General features: G+C 56.4%; 1 protein-coding gene and 1 long non-coding RNA gene across 9 annotated transcripts in view; one reads left to right on the top strand and one right to left on the bottom strand.

Annotated features, from left to right (window-relative positions):
- Window positions 1-10,484, bottom strand: part of LOC140847464 (uncharacterized) — a 58,048-nt gene extending 47,564 nt beyond the window's left edge. The window contains exon 1 of the long non-coding RNA XR_012127493.1: window positions 5,290-10,484. This is a non-coding gene — a long non-coding RNA (uncharacterized lncRNA). The remainder of the gene's footprint in view (window positions 1-5,289) is intronic.
- The window catches only part of BCOR (BCL6 corepressor), a 108,787-nt gene that overhangs the window by 17,502 nt on the left and 73,284 nt on the right, over window positions 1-18,001 (top strand). For 5 of the 8 annotated variants that reach the window (XM_017667470.3, XM_017667467.3, XM_017667469.3 and 2 more), the window contains exon 1: window positions 10,697-10,845. The exons of 2 other annotated variants lie outside the window; for them this stretch is intronic. The gene's annotated coding sequence lies outside the window, so the exon portion shown is untranslated. Of the gene's footprint in view, window positions 1-10,687; window positions 10,846-18,001 lie in introns of those variants that run through there. One more of the 8 variants, XM_073227873.1, reaches the window with a different exon arrangement.

Raw genomic sequence — 18,001 nt, 5'->3', positions numbered from 1 at the left:
CATAATGTTTGCACCGGCTTGTTATTCTTATGGAGAACACTTCCTCCACCCACCCAGGCAGCAGTCACACCAGCCTTTCCTTCCTTTTGTGGCCCCTATTACCTCTCCTTTGCCCCAGTTTAGGCAGCCCCCCATGCTTTGTTCAAGTACAGTCATAAACCCGAGAATGGACCTATTCCTCCCTAGTCCTGACCTTCCTTTAGTGGGCCTGGAGCCTAGCAGGCCCTCCTGGCTCCCCAGCTGATTAGAGTCAAGGATTCTGCTTTCGTTTATGTGTGTTTCTCCCCTCTGCACACTTTGTTGGTACTTGTCATACAGACTGCTTCACCAAAAAGTAAATCGTATTAAAGAAAAAGTTCATTGTGGCTCTTTGGAGCCAGTCTCCACAAGCTGGGTTCATCCTCCCACTGAGCCAACCATCAGATTTCTGAACCGTAGCCAGCACCAAGGGGTTATCGCTGACCTTGCACCTACCTAAGTTCAATAGTAGGCCCTGCTCAGGTAGCCAAACCAGGGTGGACCCACCTCTAGCCTGTCCAGCCTCATGCCCCTTCCCAGAGGCGCAGTAACCGTAAACTACACGACTGGCGGCCGGCCGAGCTGGTTCGGTGACGACTCCCTGGAGACCGCAGCCTCGAGCGGCAGGCCCCATCTGCAGTGCAGCTGAACGAGTTAAGCTGCCCCAAGCGTGAGCGGCCCTAGGTGGGGACTGGGCGGGAAAGAACCAGGGAGCAGCCCCAGAGAGCCTAGGCTTCAGGATCCTCCACCCCAACCCCCTAACAGAACTGGGTGGACTTGACTCCCCGCTGCGTGGGAGGCAGCTTCGGAGAGGGGCCCAGTGTGAGGACTGCGCTGGGAACCTTGGAGTCGCAGAGGGGACGCGCCGGCTCCCCATGACAGGAAGGCACTTTTGTGCCGAACTCGTAACGAAGAACTGCAGCACCCGACCCTTAGATTCCTGCGGCCAAGAGAAGCCCACGATTAAGCAAGGGAGGCGCGGCTCTCCGCTCAGCCCCTGGCGCGCTTAGATTATGCACCACCTCTAGTACAAGTCCACCCATGCCCTCTGGTGCCAGGACGGAATCTGGGCTGGGCAGGCCACAACCAGGGGATCGCCGAGCTCAGCCCGCACGACCCTGCCTCAGCCTTAAAAAGGCCGCATGCTGCTGGGGCAGACGAGGAGCGGCCGCGACTCTCAGATCTTTAATTACGCCCCTACCCTATTGTCGGCTTCCAGTCCTTTAATCAATTTCACGATATTAAATATTAATTTCCCGCCAGCCAGGCTTTCTCGGAGGGGGAAGGGACGGGCAGGACAGCTCCGAAGAAGGGCTGTCTTTGTAGGGTGTAATCTGGGTAACAGGGCGCGAAGGACTCCGAAGTCACCTACGCCGGGAACTCGGAGCCACCGGATCTACGCTTTGCGGCTGGGGAACTTGGAGTGAACGCCGGGGTGCAGGCTTCCGGGAGGGGCAGCTAGGTGTGCAGAGTCGCAGTGCCCAGGGGGGGCCGCCTCTTGGTCCGCACCCCCCACCCCGCCCCCAGCCCCGAGTCAGCCTCACGCGGGCTCGCGGCGCGCAGCGATGATGGATCGCGCCTGGCGGGGGTGATTTGGTGTTGATCGCACATTATCACTGGCAGGTTGGACTGGTTGCTGATGGACGACTTCTAGCGGCGGCGGCGGCAGCGTCTTCAGACACCGCACGGGGACTCGCTCTGCGAGGGTCTCCGTTTTTACCCCGACCCCCGCCCCGCTTTCCGACGTCGAGAACCTGAGAGTCCGAGAAGGGTCCTGCCGCACCCAAGGCCGCCCTCCCCTGGCCGGGTCCTGCTGTGGGTCGCAGATGGGCCTAAGGGAGCCAGGACGCCTCTCCCACTTCCTCTCATTCCTCCTTCCCGTGCCGCCGGCTCCCCATTTCCTTCCTGCTTCCCCATGTAAACCGGGAGGGCCTGGGTCACTTGCCGGGTGGCTTCCCCGCTGTCGGGTCCAGGGCGCGGGGGCGGGAGGCGGGGAGGCGAGTTCACCCGCCCCGCGGCTCCCGCCCCTTTCCCGAGGCTCGCAGGACCGCGGCGCTGCGGTGCACCCCTCCTCGCCTCTTTCTCTAAAGTGACTGCAGATACAAAAGCGGTTTCGTAATGCCTTCCGTCTGCGAGAGCCGGAGGACCTTGGCTGACCTTTCGGAAACTGATTGCAACTGCCTGTTAACAGCCCGTAGTGACCGCACCGAGCGGAGCGGAGGACAATTATTTAAGTGACAGACGGCGAGGTGGCCTCGGCTCAGTCGAGCGGCCTGGTTAAGCCCGCCCCTCCCCTCCCCCCAAGTAGCCCCCCTCCAGCCCCGGGCTCACTGCGGGCTGTGGCGGGCGCTCGGGAGGGTGGGGAGGGCGCGTCGCGCGCGCGCGCGCGCGTGTGTGTGTGTGTGCGTGCCCGCGATTACCGGCCGACGGGTTAACCCTTTCGCCGAGCGGCCGGCCCCTTTGAGGCCAGACGCTGCCGGCTTAATCTGCCATCTTCAAAAGAGGAATGAAAGGCTGCCTCCGCCGACTTTCCCTAATGGATAAACTGTCTTCTCTCGGCGTGACCGGGGCTGCGTCCCTGCTGTTGCCGGGGAAAGATCCCGACTCTCGGCTCTTCCCGCACGTCCCCGGGTCCCCTTCTTGCACCCCCTCCCTTCCCTTCACAGACACCGCCACAAGGATCAGCACGGGGATAGCGAGCGGTCCAAAGGCTCCGAGAGACTTGCGGTGCAGTGGACGTGGGTGTTCTGGAAACTGGAGAAAGGTGGGGGTGGGCCCACACTGAGAAGGCGAGGTGGGGGAGGGGAAGCTGGTGACAGGGCACCTCGGGCTGCGCTCGCTCCCTCTCTTGGGAGAGATCGCCAGCTGCTCTCCAACAGGCAGCGCCCTGAAATCTATTTAAAGAGAGGGAAAGGGGAGGAGAACAAAGGGGGAGGAGGGGGCGGCGAGCGGAGCCTGGGCGAGAGCGAGCGAGCTGGGAGGATCCGCCGCTCCGCGGGCACATCAAGCGCTCACATCTGTACACTCCGCGATCGATGGGGAGAATGGATAATATTTGTCAGCTGCAGACCTTTCTCTTCCCGGTTCCCGGGGAGGGGAGGGGGCGCGGAAGGGGGAGGGGCAGGCAGACCAGGCGAGAGAGGCCGCCTCAAGGACAGCGCGCTTCCCGCTGCAGCCACACGGAAACCCAGAGCTATGAAAGCCCGGGGATTTTTCTCTTATTATCATTATTAATTATTTCTTATTATTCCACAGCAGCAAGAGAACGCTCGGCGGCGCCCCTCCCCCGCTCGTCCACCGCCTCCCTTTGTTGATTCTCAGCTGCGAGCGCGGCGGGCCTGAGCCGCTGCCGCTACCGCCGCCGCCGCCACCGAGCACGATCTGCTCTTGCGCCCTCGGTCGCAGCTGCGGCCCAGGAAGCTGGGGCTGCGTCCCCGCTCCCCGCCCCCCACAGCGCAGCAGCACCCCCTCCCTGCCGCCAGCCATGAGGCCAGCCCAGTCTCTTCGCTGCTGCTCGTTGCGGCTCCGCGTCCCCAACGCGGAGCAGAGGCGCTGGCTGCTGCTGCCCCGAGCCTCCGGCTACGCGGGGGCCTTCGCCACCCCTCACCCCCGGCGGCTGCACTCTTGATGCCGCCGTCCTCACACATGGTCTTCATTTCGCACACTAGCGGCGTGCTTCCTCTCGGCTCCTCTCCTCAGGGCTTTTTGGAGCGAGGGAGGGAGGTTTAGAGGAAGTTAGAAACCCAGCGAGCCCAGGGGAAAGGGGGAAAACCCTTGCTCTCAGTCTGAGCTTCCCAGGCGGAGGGGAGCGCCCCTTGGGGGTGGGGCAGAACCTGGGTGCCCTCCCTCTCTTCCGTGAGGGAAGGGCGAGGTGAGAGGTGATGGTTGGGGGAGGACGCGGAGCTGAAGAGCCTACGGGGTTCCAGGTTTGCTTTCGCCCGTTCCCTTGTCCGCTCCTACCGGCCAGGTTAGAACTGACCTAGCCCCGCGGAACGGCACAGCGGACCTGGGAGCCGATTGGACTAGCGATCAGCAAATGAGACCAAAGGCATCTCAGACTGTCCCCCACCATCCACGCGGGGGAGGTTCCTGGGCCTTTGCCCCCTTTCTCCTCCAAGGTTGAAAGCCCGGAGTCGACGCCCTACAGGCCCGGAGTCCGAGCCCACTGGGGTGGGGGAGTGCGGAAAGTTCTACTCCGGGTTTACTTGCGGCTTCACCCCTACGCCCCCACCCCCGCTGTCGTCCTGCGATTCTGGGCCAGCCTGCGGTGGCGTTCCCTACTGCTCCGCGGTCCTGGGCAGGGCAGGAAGCTGGCACGGCCGCCGGCTGGGCCGGCGCCACTTGGCCGGGCCGGCTGCTCGCTGGAACTCGTGCGGCACCTTCGCGCCGAGTCGGGTTCCCGGGTCTCCCGCCCCCCACCATGTTGTCCGTCGTCCTCTCTCCGGAGTCTCCCTGTCTCCGCCCGCCCTCTCAGCTTTTCCCCTCCTTGTTCTGTCTCGGGAGCCCCGTAGCGCAGTCAACCGCCCTTCCCTAGATTCAAAAAGAAGTTCTGTGTTTCCCCGGGGGCAGCAGCCTAATGCTTCCCTTGTTTTCCGGAACAAAGCCGACATTCAGTGGGGAGGGGGCAGGCGCTGACTCCTTCCCCTCCTCGCAGCACCCCACACCCCTGCAGGTTCCGAACGCTCGCTCCTAGGACCTGGTGGCCTAGGGTTGGGCTGGGGGCCCTCTTTCCCCAGGCTCGGCTACAAAAGCATTGCGCCTCCCTGCCCACCCCCCGTCCTCACGTTCCTCCCGGCTCTGCCAGGAGCTGGAGAGAAGGCGACAGGGTGTTTGGGTGAGGTTCCCAGCCCGGGGCGGGGAGGGCACGCACGCAGCTGTTTACAGTGTGCCTGTGCTGCAGGAGGCTCACCTGCCGCCGCCTGACGAAGTGGGGCACCCGCGCAGTCAGGTTAGAGAAGGCGTGTAGCGGCGAGTCCTCCGGCCCTGGGGCGCGCCGAGGAGCTCGAGTTCTCTAGTAGCGCGTACCTCCTCTAGCCCACAGGCCGTCCCAGCGCCCAGTGTGGCCTGTAGTTTATCTGAAGGACTGGGGGGAAGAGCTCACAGGGGGCGCTCAGAGCCCTCGTTGCGCCAAGCTTCTGAGCAATTCTTCCCCTTGCAGGGGTAAGTTTTCGGCCGGAGTAAGTTCGCTCTTGGGACTGGGAGATGCTTCTCCCTGCGGATAGTACCCACAAGCCACACTTGCCCTTGCCCACCTTGCCCGAAGGACTTTACCTCATACCCCGCTTGGGGGGCACCGCTGCACTAGCTGTGCCTGTGCGAGCCAGGCCTTCTAGTCCGCGCAGCGCAGCCTTAGATCCCGCGCCCCTTCTTCCCTTCTCCCGGGCCTGTGGCCGGCGCCTCCAGCGCGGCCTGAAACTTGATCCCGTGTCGGAAGGACAGTGTGTAAACACTAGGCGCGCTCCGAGAGCTCGCGGGAGGGGCCGGGCGAGGGCCGCCAGGGAGCTCCGAGGCCCAGCGCCCTCGCCTGCCTGCTCGCCCCGGGCACTATCGGCGGGGCCGCCGCCTCGCTCTCTGCCTTCCCAGTTGGCTCAGCTAATTGGAGCCGCCGCCACCACCTCGGCGGAATCTTGTTGAATTTTCTAGATCGCAACCGTTCAGTCGTGGCTGCCTGCGGCTCTCCTCCCCTTCCCACAGCTGTTATCTCCGCCAGCAACTTGTTGGTTGTGGGGGACCCTGCCTCTGCTGACCCTGGCTTCAGGCTCCGTGTTCACCCCAGCAGTTCGGGAGCGGGGGTGTTCTTCTGCAGGGCACGGAAGGGGAGGTAGAGTCTTACCAGAACTGTGAGGCCTTGCGCCAGAACCTGAGGCTCATTGTTTTGGTGAGCACAAATACTATACAGGGGATCCTCTCAGCAGAAAGCCATAGTCCTTGCTATATTGCACCAGGAGGTAGTGACAGTTCCAGAGGGGCTTCAGGAGCAACTCCTATAGTGACTTCAGTTCCAGGAAAATGTTACAGAAGGGTGGGGTGTTGGGAGGCACAAAGGTACCCCCTCCCTCCTGCTCTGCCCTCAATCCTTCTCAGCACTAGGGACTTGATGCAGAGGAACACTTCTACATTTTGGGCCTAGGTCACCCAAAAGGGCCAAGGCTGCTTCCTTCTCGGTTTGAACTACCAAATGGGGCCAGGAGGTGTCTTGTCAACCTCAGTGGGTTCTGGAGTACACTTCCCCAAACGTAGTCATTTCTAAGCTTGTGCCAGCCAGCCCTTCTGGGCCCAGCCCCCCTCCCCCCCAGCTGTGCCTCCGTTCTTCCTTGGCCTGTTGTCTGATACCCTAGCCATAATGTCCCCTCTAGGTGCAAAGTATCCGGTCTGCAAGCTCTCAGGTCTGCATGGGTCTGTAAAAGGCCCCAAGCCTGGCCCCATGGCCAAAGTGGGAACAAGTGAGGCAGTTTGGTAGTGCTGAAGGACTGAAGAAGACGTTGCTGATGGTGCTAGAGCAGTTGCTTTATATCCAATGCCCACCTTAGAACGTCTTTCCCTCTGAATAGAACTTTTGCTAGTGGGTTTCACAAGTGGGTTTCACTTGTAAAAGTGGTTGTACCCCCAGCCCTGAAGTACATAAATACACACAAACTCCCAGGGGGCTGTGTCTGAGAATACCACTGAGGGGATCTGTAGCAGCAAGAGAGGGTCAGTTTTTCCTGTAACAGTTCTGAGAAAGGCGCCTGTTCCCTCCCTTTGATGGGTCTCTGACAACTGTCAGGGAACAAAGAGACAAGGCCAGTGGCTCATCAACTGTCATTTTCCAACACCTCTTTCCCTGCCTTCTAACCTTTACCTGGACGGCCACTTTGGGATTTTCCTGAGGTGTCCTCTCCATGTACTTATAACCAGAGCAAGATTTCCAACTCAGTCCATAATGATTTAAGCTATGATAAAAAGAGAATCTATAAAGCTAATATTATAATGGTGTCCAGGATGGCACTTCGGTAAGTCAAGTTCACCTAGTTCCTTGGCATCTAAAAGCCTCCAGGCCCTTCCAATTAGATAATCTAAGTGTGTCTCCCACTTTTAGTTTCTCTTCTCTTTCTGTAGCGGAAAAAAATGAAGCCTCTCAAAGGTGGTTATTCTCCTTCACCTGTACCCTATCAGCTTGTGAGAACCTTGCTTCTGTGTAGGGTAAAGTGCATTTCTATGTTTTGATTTTTAAAAAAAGAGTAATTTGTGTTCCTTTTCAGGCCTGAAAAGATAATTCTGTGTCCCAGGAGCTCACTTTTCTCCTGGTGGTTTAACAGACAATCTGGATTCTCATTCTGGAGCAAGAGTGCTTTGATGTCTCAGACCCCTTCTCATAGTTTTCCCCTTCCCTCTGTCATCACCCAGATAGCACCAGGCCATTGAGTAGGTCCCATGGCCTGAGGGTCTCTGTCTTGAGGGGTCTCAGAAGATCCTGCGACTCTGAGCCTGGTATCAGGCATTCACATTTCTTTTACTGTGCAAAGAATATTCTCAGCCATTGGAATTCCTATTCCATCTCCCTGTAAATTTATGCCAACGACTCCCCATGGGGCCCATGGTGATGGATGTCATGAGGTCTGGGGAAGGAGTCGTTATGGTGGGAAGAGTTGAGTGCTTGCCTGAAGGACTCAGACTTGAATTAAACAAAAACGCAAACAGTAACCAAAAAAGCAGTTCTATCGGCCTGGTAGCTTGCTTGGAAACAAATCCTACCCCACCCTCGCACCCACCCCCAGCTAGTAAAGCCTGGGGGCATATCATTCCTTTGGCCTCTGTTTAGCTCTAGACTTGCAAATGGTGCAGTTAAGCATACCAGGAAGCTGAGAAGCATTCACTACTCCTCACTTTCCCTGGCGCTAGGCTCAGTTTGGCTGAACTTGCCGTTCCTGTCTTTTTGGAGGAGCTGGTTGTGTTCCCGAAGCAAGATTGCACAGTGCTGCCTCCCTAGGGGTCCTCAGCTATTGATTTTTAATATCCGTATTCAATATTGTGTATTAAATATTGAATCCATGCACGAGAGGATATGATGCAAATCACCAGCCGTGCCTGAGACTTTAATAGTTGTTTTATTGCCCGGAAACCACAGTTGGACGCAAGGCATCCTGCAGCCGAGGCTGGGGGAGGGGATGACAAGCAGAGAGAAAAGCTGAGCAGACAAGCAGAGTCGGGCCTCCCAAACATACAAGACCTCTGGGATAGCCACTGCTGAAGGCACAGCCGGGCCCTGACAACTTACCCCTGGGCAGGTGGGTTGGGGCCAGGTCCAAGGCTGTTACCGAGAGGCAGGGGAGACTTGGTAGAGGAAGAGGTGTAGGACTGTGTCCTTCCTTCCTAGACTTCCCTAACTGAACTGTTCATTGCTGTCCAGCCATTCCCTTTCCCCTACACACAGATATTCACACTCACACACAGCTCTATTGAACAGGAAAGTGAACCTGGGGGCAGGAAACCCCAGGCCTTAGGCCTCCTCCACCACTTTTAGTTCTAGGACCTTGGTACACACCTCTCAACCTCTCTGGGCCCCATTTCCCTCCTCTGCTAATGGGGGTAATGCTATCTGCCCTACCTCCCTCACAGCCTGGTGATGAGGCTGGCGCAAATGAGATAATATTCAGGGAAAAGGCTTTTGTAAACTGTCAGGCCCCACGTAGGCAGGCTGAGGGATTAGTGTTGGCTTTCCCTTTATGCTCCCCCTTTCCTGCAGGCTGTGTCTCCCGACTGCTTTCTTTTTCTCAGGCCTGAGCCCCCTCCTCCATTACAGGCCCCTTCCTCTCCTCTCCCTTGGCCACCTCTGCCCTATCTCCCAGGCTTCCGGCTCTGCCAGTGACTGTGAGCTAGGGCTAGGTAGTCAGGTTGCGAGGCACCCACCAGCAGGGAGAGGGGAAGGGCTAGACGTGTGTGTGAGATAGGGTGGGTGCAGCTAGTGTGCACAAATCCAAGAGCCTCGGGAAAGCGCTCCGCTTCTTTCGAGGGAGGAGAGGCGCGCTCCTAGGCGGTGGGGTAGTCGGGTGGGGAGAGCAGTGGGGAGGGAGGCGGGTGTGTGGGGGGGTCGCTGCTGGGCCCAGTGTGCAGTCGGTGACAGGGAGCGGTGAGAAACCGAGGCTGGGGACCTCTTCCCACATTACACTGTTCCTTGTTGCGGGAAATCCAGTCTTGGTTCCTGATTGTTGGAAAGTCAGGGTGTGGGTTTTGCCGTAAGGGTTTTGAGCTTGCGAGGCCCCCAGTGTTAATTCCGTGGAGGGTGGTGGCTCTTCAGCGCCTGCAAGTCAGATAAAGAGTTGCCCAAGGTGGAGAGGAGGTCTCCGAGGGCCGTGCTCGTGTCCCGAGAAGGTGCCAAGCTCCTCTAACCCATACCTTTGTCCCGGGCTCCAGGAGAGGGGGAGACCAGAGGGATCCCAATCAGTTAAGACCACCCCGGGGACGCTGCCAGGTGCAGGGAAGGCCCAAGCTGACTCGCCAAGCCGGCCCAAGCCCAAAGATCAGCTCTGGCAGTAGGCCCCGCTGGAAGTCCGAGTCAGCGTCCCCTGGGCGCGCGAACGGGGGTATGCCAGGTAGAGCCTGACTGCGCACGCCTCCGCGTTGGGGCTCGGGCGTCTGCTCCTTCCTGCGTTTCCGGGTCTGTGGCTGAGCCGCCTCGGCCCTCTCCTCCCGCTTTGTCTTGCTGCCAGCTTCTCTCTTGTCCTCGCCAGTCTCCTGGGTTGGCCGGTCGCGCTCTGCTTCTCCGGGTGCGTCTCGGCTTTTACGCTGCCTTGCCCTTTGCGCACGTGTGGCCCCCTTCCCTCAACCCAGGCTCAGCTCGGCCTCTTCTCGCGGGCTACTTGGCACTGCCTTAGGATCGCTGCGAGTGCCCACGCCTGGTGCCTCCTCCCCCGACCCAGGCTGACGCATCCGGGGCTCGGCGACCTCCGGGACTAAAACATCCCGAGATTCTGGTTTAGCTCCACCAAAGCAAACCCAAGAGGACTCCGATTATCCCTCACTGCGTTCCCCATCGCTCCCAGCCCTAGGCAGCAACGGAGAGGGGCTTTTCTTAGACCTGCTTTGCAGAGTTGAGGGGGAACACTTCTGCGGCCGACCTCGAGGCGTCTGTGGCTTCCCCGAACTCTCGAGACTGTAAGCAGCCGAGAATTTGAGTACATGATTGTGCCGCTGACCCGAAAGTTGGCCAGACGTATGGGTGCGGGTGGGGGTGCCCAGAGTGCGTGTGCGTATCGCAGGTCTGCGCAACACCCTAGGCCGCCCCCTTACCCTGGGCCCGCGCACGGCCAGCCTTCCAGGAGAAAACACCGACCAACTCCTTGAAAGTAAACTTGCCACGAGGGGAACGAAGGAAGGAGGGGGCTGGCAGGGGTGTCTGCGTCGCGAAGACTTGTGTCAAGTTTCAGCCCCTAATGACACTCGGCGGCAAGGTGCCAAGGCCCTGGGAACGGCGGCGAGGGGGGAGGGCGGGAGGGGTTCGAGGTGAGAGTGACCGCGCCGCGGGACCGGAGGCGCACCCCGAGGCGCACCGCGCGTTCTCCGCCCGGAGGCCAGGGCGGGCCAGGGGAGGCGGGGGCGGCAGGCGGGGAGGGGGCGTTTGGAGAGCCGCCTGAGCCGAAAGGAGCGCAGGCATCTTCCGCAATCCATTCATGCACTGAAGCGCGTGCAGAGCTGCTGATCGCTGCCATTGTTACTCGCGGGCGGTGTGGGAGCCGAGCCTCCACTCTGGCGAGAGATAAATGGCCTCTGACAGCCCCTCCTTGCCAAGAGAGCTCCTCGGATTTCACCGCGCGGCGGCTCTCAGGTCTGTGCCTCGCTCGCTTCCCGGTGAGAACCTTTAAATCAGCCTCCGGGCCCTCCCTCCTCCCTGACGCTGCCCCCCTCCTGCTCAGGCCCCGGCAGGGCCCGGGGCGCGCTTCGCGCAGTCTCCGACCCCCGCCCTACCTGATGGGGGGACAAGACGGGGAGCTCCGGGAGGACCCAGGGGGCGCGGGGGGAGACGCGGAGAGGCGGCCGGCGCCCCCCAGCCCCGGCTCCGCACCTCCCCCGGAGCGGAGCCCCGCGCCCCGCCTCCGCGCCCACAAGATGGATCAGGCTACCGTGCGGAGAGCGGGCTGTAAATATTTAAAAAGTCTCTCGCGCGCTGGCGGTAATGGCTTTCGCAGTCGGAATGTGTGCTAGGATAAGAGGGGAAGGGCGATGTGTGTTCTGTGTTGCGAGGTGGGGGAATTGTTCCTATGCCTCCTCCCCTGGTCCGGGGTGGGCTGCTTGTTTACGATTTCCCGCCGTCCGCCTCTGCCGCCGCGTCCCACCATAGCGTCGAGAACACCAGTCGATAGGGAACTTGAACCTGGAAGGGCGACTCAGGCCTGGATGGGGTGACCTGGATCACTCTTCCCTTCGGGGTCCGCCGAGGTCCTAGACTGGGGCTGGCCCGAGAGTCCCAGTCCAGGTCCGCTTTTCGCTGATGCACCCTGGAGGGTGGGAAACACACGGGTTGTATCCCCCTGAGTTTGGGTGGTCGCTAAAGCCTGGGCCCTGTTTGTGCCTTTGCTCCCCTTCCCGTCTCTTTTAAGCCTTGATTCACTCTAAACGAGAGCCGTTCTCCCGCGGCCCCCTTCAGAATCTGAAAGTAGCTTTGTGGCTGCCAGAACTGAAACCTGGGAGGAGGCAACGCGTAGAGATGGGGGGGACGGCGGTGACTAGCGCCCAGGAGGTCACACGTGGATGTGGAGAGGGATCGTTTGCTTCTTGGCGGAGTGTGGGCCTGGGATCTTTGAGGCCGTGCCCAGCCGGATGGGAGGGGTAGGGGAGGGGACATCCAGCCTTCCTGGGTTGGAGAGACATAATGGGCCCACCATAGGGTGTGTATAGGGTGAGGCTGTAGCCTTCGCCAGCCGTCCCTCCCTTGACGGGGCGGGGGCGCCGAGTTGCCCAGAGCTGGGGTGGGCTGGGCGCCACGGGTTCGCGCGGAAGGTTGGAGGGGGTGTGAGCCCAGGCTGGGACTGCACCCCTGCCACCCCTTCACTCCGCCCGCTCGAGGACCGGCCAAAGTGTGGGTTCTGGCGGCGTGTCAGGGCGCGCCAGGGCTGCTCTCAGCGTTCAAGCGCGTGGAGCTCTCAACTCCTGGCAGCTCTGCGCACTCCGTTTCCTGGGGCTTGTGTTGCGCCCTACTCGCTTGTTTGTCTCGTGTGAGTCTCGTAAACCGCCCTGATTTATTACCCAGACTAAATGCTTAATTTGTGAATATGAAACAGATTAAAAGGGGCGGGGGGAGGAGGGGGCTTGAGGTCGGCATATTTTAGCAATCAGACCAAAGCAGTCGGCAGATGTTTCAAATTTGTCGACATTTTCAGGCTCATGTGGAAAGCCAGCCAGAATGGTCAAGAGGTCCTTTCTCCTTCCTTCAACCTGAGAACTTGGCAGTGATCAAAAGGAGGTGATTAGTAGCTACAGAGAAAAGACACCAGCAGGCAAGGAGTTAACAGAGGCTGAGCCCTTCACCTCCTGGATGGGGACTGGGGTGAGGGGCTGGTTGTGAGAGCTGGTTACAAAGGTAAGAGAGGTCCTAGCTAAAAAGGCCAGGGTCCTAGAAGCCAACTTTGAAGAACAAAGTAGAGGATCCATTAAAAGTCAATTCAGTAAATAAACTTCACTGGCCATAAAACAAACAAAGATGGAAATGCCAACTTAAAATAGCCAAAAGATAATAAAAATAAATACTTTTGATGTGGCCTAAACACGTGCTTGCGCCTTTTAGCAGGCAGGTCTCTATAGTGATCCCCCGAGACAGGCCTCAGCACCCTCTCCCTTTGAAAAGCCCTTGTGTGTATAGGCAATGATTTTTGGCATTTGTCATTTTTAGGCAACTTCACACATCAAAGGCTAGCACAGTGTTCTTTTCAGCTCCTTGGTTCCAGCTGCCCAGTGAAGCAGATACAATTTCTATAAATTGGCCTTCTTCTTTGGATTTTGATTGATCATCACCATATGAGATTATTGAAGGTCTAATCTCTTATTTCACTTTCTCCAAGGGGTGAGGAGAGGAACAGTTCATTGGAAGTCAGGCTGTTAAGACTCTGGTGTTGTGCAATAATTTCCAGGAGCCTGGGTAGATCAGGCTCCGGAAACTCCCATGCATCTCCTGCCCTTTCCTTGTACTACCTTCCCCCTCCCCGCCCCAGGTCTCAGCTTCAGTCGTTAGCAGGTACAGTGAAAACGAGAGCTTCTGGAGCCTTTGTAGTTGGAAGGAGAAAATGGCTGTTGACTAAAAATAAGGCAACAAAAGATTCATTTTTAAACATACTTATTGTAACACAAGAACCCCCCCTTGACTGTTTCCCACTCCAAACTTTTTTGTTCCCCTTTTGCCTTGATACCATCTTTCATTTTATTAAAGTTGATTATGGTTCCTCTGTCTTGTCCTCAGCCAGACAAAGGCTTAGGAAAAGTCAGGGAACGTGTTAATTATATGTTTCTGGTAAACCGACTTTTCATTTCCCCCTAACACATTTAGTTGGCTTGGTGTTTAGTTTAACACTCAATTGCTGCAAATATGCTGCTTAAAAATGCTGTCTTTATTAAAACAAATAAATGAATGCAAAGACCTTTCTAATTTCAACTCGCGTGGGCTAGAAACAGAAGAGAAAACTGAAATCGAGAGCAAGAAGGAGGGAGAGACAATGGGGAGGGAAGAGAAAAGAGACCAGGAAACACACACACAGACAGACACACACACAGTATATTCCTTCTGCCACTACCCCCCTCCTCCCCCAGCCACATTAAACTGGTCCATATGATTGTCCCAGGCTGCGCCCAGCAGCTCACCAGCCCTCCTGGATTTTCCATCACTTGGTGCCTAAGGCAATCATTAGCTGAGAATGGACAACCTCCTCTACCTGCTGGCAGCCCATCACTTACCAGCCAGGGGAGGCTGGCTGCAGACTCCTGTGTTGGAGCTGAGCCCCATTTGCTCAGCCCGAGAGGGGTCCTTGGTTCTTGCCCCTGGGTGCATTGGTGCCTAATTAAAGTCTATCCAGAGCAACGGGCACTAAATGTATGAAGGCTGAGAGGAAGTTGGGAGGAAAAGGCCATCATTACCTGGGCAGAGAAAGTGAATCTTCTGAGAGAGAGGAGAAAGGGATGCCTCTGATTGCACTGTGTGTTTACCCTCAGCAGAGCCACGGAGTACACATTAACTCTGCTGAAATCAAGGAGAAATGGAAATTAGGAAGAAAAAAAAACCCAGAGCCCCCACGTAACTAAACAGGGCCTGTGTCATGACCAGGCAGGATGGAGGTCTCCTGTAGCTCCAAACAGACAATGCTAGTTGCAGAAAAATGACTCAGGTGCCCTTGTGGCATTGGAGTTATTGCTCATGTGCCATGGCCCCATTGCACACAGGAGCTGGAGCTGTATATGGATGGCTGTGAGGACAGAAAGGAACAGTTGTGCCAGGAGCCCAAGGACCGGGTATGTGTTGTGAAGCTAAACAGACCATGGAAAAGCAGAGGGAGAATCCTCAGCTGAAGGCCAGGGACCCCACTAAAACCAGGACCCAGGCAGGATCAAAATGGCCCAACTTTGGGGTAAAGTGACAGCTGGCAAACAGGAGCACGTGCAGATCTTGATGAACAGCCGCTGGGGCTTTAATTGAGGCCCCATTTAACACAGCTGAGAAAATCGGTTCAGAGGGTGAAAACACTAGCTCAAGGTGATGTGTTAGTGGCCAAAGACCAGAACCCAGAGCTCCCTGCTTTGGAAAACAGAATCAGAAGAGGAAAGCAACTTCTGGTTAGCGAGAGATTTAAGTGCTCTTGGTCATTGAAGAAGCTTGATACTTAAGTCATTTAGAACTTAAGCACTTGCTGTGGGCAAACATGATTCTGGGCAAAGGAAGCTACAGTGCAATAAGCCCTCAAAGGACTGAGCAGGGGAGACTGGTCTCTGCTCTGTCTGGTAACAAAGGCCATGAAGGACAGCGGGCAAGGGGGCTGGAGAAGAGAAGAAAGAAGCCACTTGGAGGGTTCCACTTTTTTTTTTTTTTTTTTTTTAGGGTTCTACTTTTAACCCAGAGCACAGCGAGGTTTTCAGAAGGGCAGCCTGGCTGTGAGACTGTCTTCGTGGGGGTGAAGGTGTAAGAGATGCCATCTGGGCCAGGACCCTTCACTTCACTTTCCTTGGAGGGCCTGACTGTTTTCCCAAGGCAGGACAGGAAAAATGAGTCTCATGCAAATAGAGGAGGCAACTTCTCTAGCTTGAACACTCCTTGCAGTTCTCTCTCTTGCCCTGCACAAATAGAAGAGTGTAGCTTATCCCCAAAAGCTCCTGGACAAATGTAGGCTCTCTGGGGGAGCTGGTAAGGGAATACTGCCTCCCTTAACAAAACAAACCCGAGACTCTCCAAGGTTTAGCCCTGGAAACGAAATCTCCCAGCAGAGAAGGGGGGCTGGCTTAAGTGCCCCTGACTCTGTGCCCCCCAGATTCCACCTGCCCCTTGGGGCGTTCGCAGTGTGATCACAGGTGCTCTCCCTGCAGCCATCTGGCCTCAGCCCAGCCTGTGCTCTTGGTTTCCCTAAGCAGAGGCGAAACACGCTGGAACCTTCAAAGCACATTCCTAAACACTAAGGGAGAGCTGTGGGGAAGTGAAAACAAAGAGGCCAAGGAGCGCTGGAGCAGTTCAGCTTACAGAGTCTGTGGGCCAACAGGGCTGGCCCAAGTTCAGTCAGACTTGCTGGCTGTGGGCCAGCCAGAGCTGGCAGTGCGCCCTTTCCAGCCCACTACTCAGGCCTGCATTGCCCCCAGACCTGGACACACCCTTACACTCAGCCCAACCCTAGGAAGCCCTGCTGCCCTTTAGCGGCCCTCTCAGCCCTCTCCCTATCTAGGTTGCTAGTTTCAGAGGCAGTGCAAATGGCCCCCGCAGCCACTGAACCCAGAGCTGCCCAAGAGTGAGAGGGTTGCCAGTGGGCCAGCCCCTCAGGGTGGCCTGCTGTGTCTGGGTGTGGCCCAAGTCCCTGACTGGTAGCTTCAGGCCTTGAGCAGCAGAGCAACCACGCTGGGTAGCTGTGAACCAAGTGTTACACTTGGTTACTGTTTACCCTAGCGCGTCATAAAAACATCACGTTCTATGTGTATCAAGGCTGGGAAGCACTGCTAACTGGCGATAATTATGACATCGAGGCCCCAAGAGGTACCCACACATACAAATGAGCAAGCACTGGGCCACAAGGCCGTTTGCAGAAGGTGGGCAGTCATTCAAGCATTCCATTGAGCCCCTCCTGTGTGCTGGGCACTGTGCTTGCAGCTATTGGGGGTGGCTGGGGGAGACCCGGGGCTACCAGGCTCCAGGCCCCTCCTTAGAAAGCTTACCTTTCCCTGAGGGAGATAAATGCCACATGGCTGAAGACCTCACTGAGCTCACACTAACTAAAGCCAGGACCAAGAGCTGCACTTGGTTTTCCTCCTCAGGCATATATTTGTCAAGCCAAAGGGTGGATGGTGTGTTTCTAACTGCTTCCCACTAAGACCCCCCCCCCCCACAACTCTGAATGGCTGACTACTGAATAGGGCCTTGGAGTCTGGGAACTCTGCTGTTTCCTGAGATTCCACCCAAACCATGTCACGTTAATGGCAGATGTTATGGGTAACACCTGCATGTGTCACAAAATTCTAAGGCTATTCAGGGTATGCAGAGGAAAAGTAGCTCTCCCACCTCCATTCCTCAGCCACCTAGTTGCTTCTCTATGGGCAGCCACTGCTCCTGGTTTCTTGCTTATCCTTCCCCAGATAGTCTATTAAGGCTAATTCTTTTAAAAATCATTTTATTTTTAAAAAAAAATTCCAAACCCACAGAAAAATTGAAGGAACAGTACAATGAACACCCATATACAAAGGCAGATTTTCAAAAGTGCTATATTTATTCAACGCGCCTTCCTTGGAAAGAATTCAAAACCCCTTCAAAGATCTAAATTAGTTTAACTTGATCTTAAAATGTTATACTTTGCCCTCATGGACACACTGCTTGTTCATCGTCCCTTCCCCAACCCCTGGTACCTTATCACTGTGCCTTGTTCATAGCAGTCATTTAATAAAGCTTGTAGAATTAATAAAGCTAAGACAACACAGTAGTTGACAGGGTAGAGCCAGACTGCAGAGGTTCAAACCTGGCTCTGCCACTTGACTAGCTGTGTGGCCTTAGGTGGTTACTCTGGGCACCTCACTTTGCCCATCTATAAAACGGAGGGTAATAACTGATGTCAGAATGTTGGGAAAATTAAATTAGCCAATGTACATAAAGCACTTAAAAAAATAGTGCCTGGCATATAGAAGGTCATGTCTATGTACTGGGGAGACTTGAGACTTAAACACATTTGGTATTGACTTTGCTTTGCTGACTCTATGTGACCTGAGTTTGTGGCCTCTGAGTTTTCATTAGGAACCGGGAGAGAGGCCAAAGGAAACCAGGAATGTAGCTTCATAATCCTTCCCTGCCTGAGAGAATTGCCTGCGCTCTACTCTGCTGTGAGCTGAGGCAGAGTGGCATAGTATGTAAGTTGCGGGGGCTTCCTGGGGACAGTTTCCACACTCATGGACAGTTTCTGGCCGTGCTTATTAAAAAGACATTTGGAGAGAAAGTCTTTTTTTCCCGCCCCCCCATTTTCTAGCCTGGCTAGTTGCTTCCCTGCTGATAGAACCATCTCTGAAGAAAGAACGAGTATTTACTTTAGGGACAGAGCCAGCAAGAACACCTTGCTCTTGGGGAGTACCAGGCTCACAAAGGCCTGTTTCAAGCCCTAGTCAAGGGTCAGACAGCCCCCCTGTCTGACAAGCCAGAGAGGGTCTTATGGACTCCCAAACAAAGTTGCCTGGGATGCTATTCACATAGAAATGGTCGAATGGTGGATGTCTTAAGAGCCAGAGGCGAGAGAGGACACAGGAAAGATAAAGAAATTTGTTTAAAGGTATACTTTGCTCTGTGTTG

Source organism: Manis javanica, chromosome X, assembly GCF_040802235.1.
Source record: "Manis javanica isolate MJ-LG chromosome X, MJ_LKY, whole genome shotgun sequence".
Lineage (NCBI taxonomy): Eukaryota > Metazoa > Chordata > Mammalia > Pholidota > Manidae > Manis > Manis javanica.
This window is presented reverse-complemented; position numbering and strand designations above follow the sequence as displayed.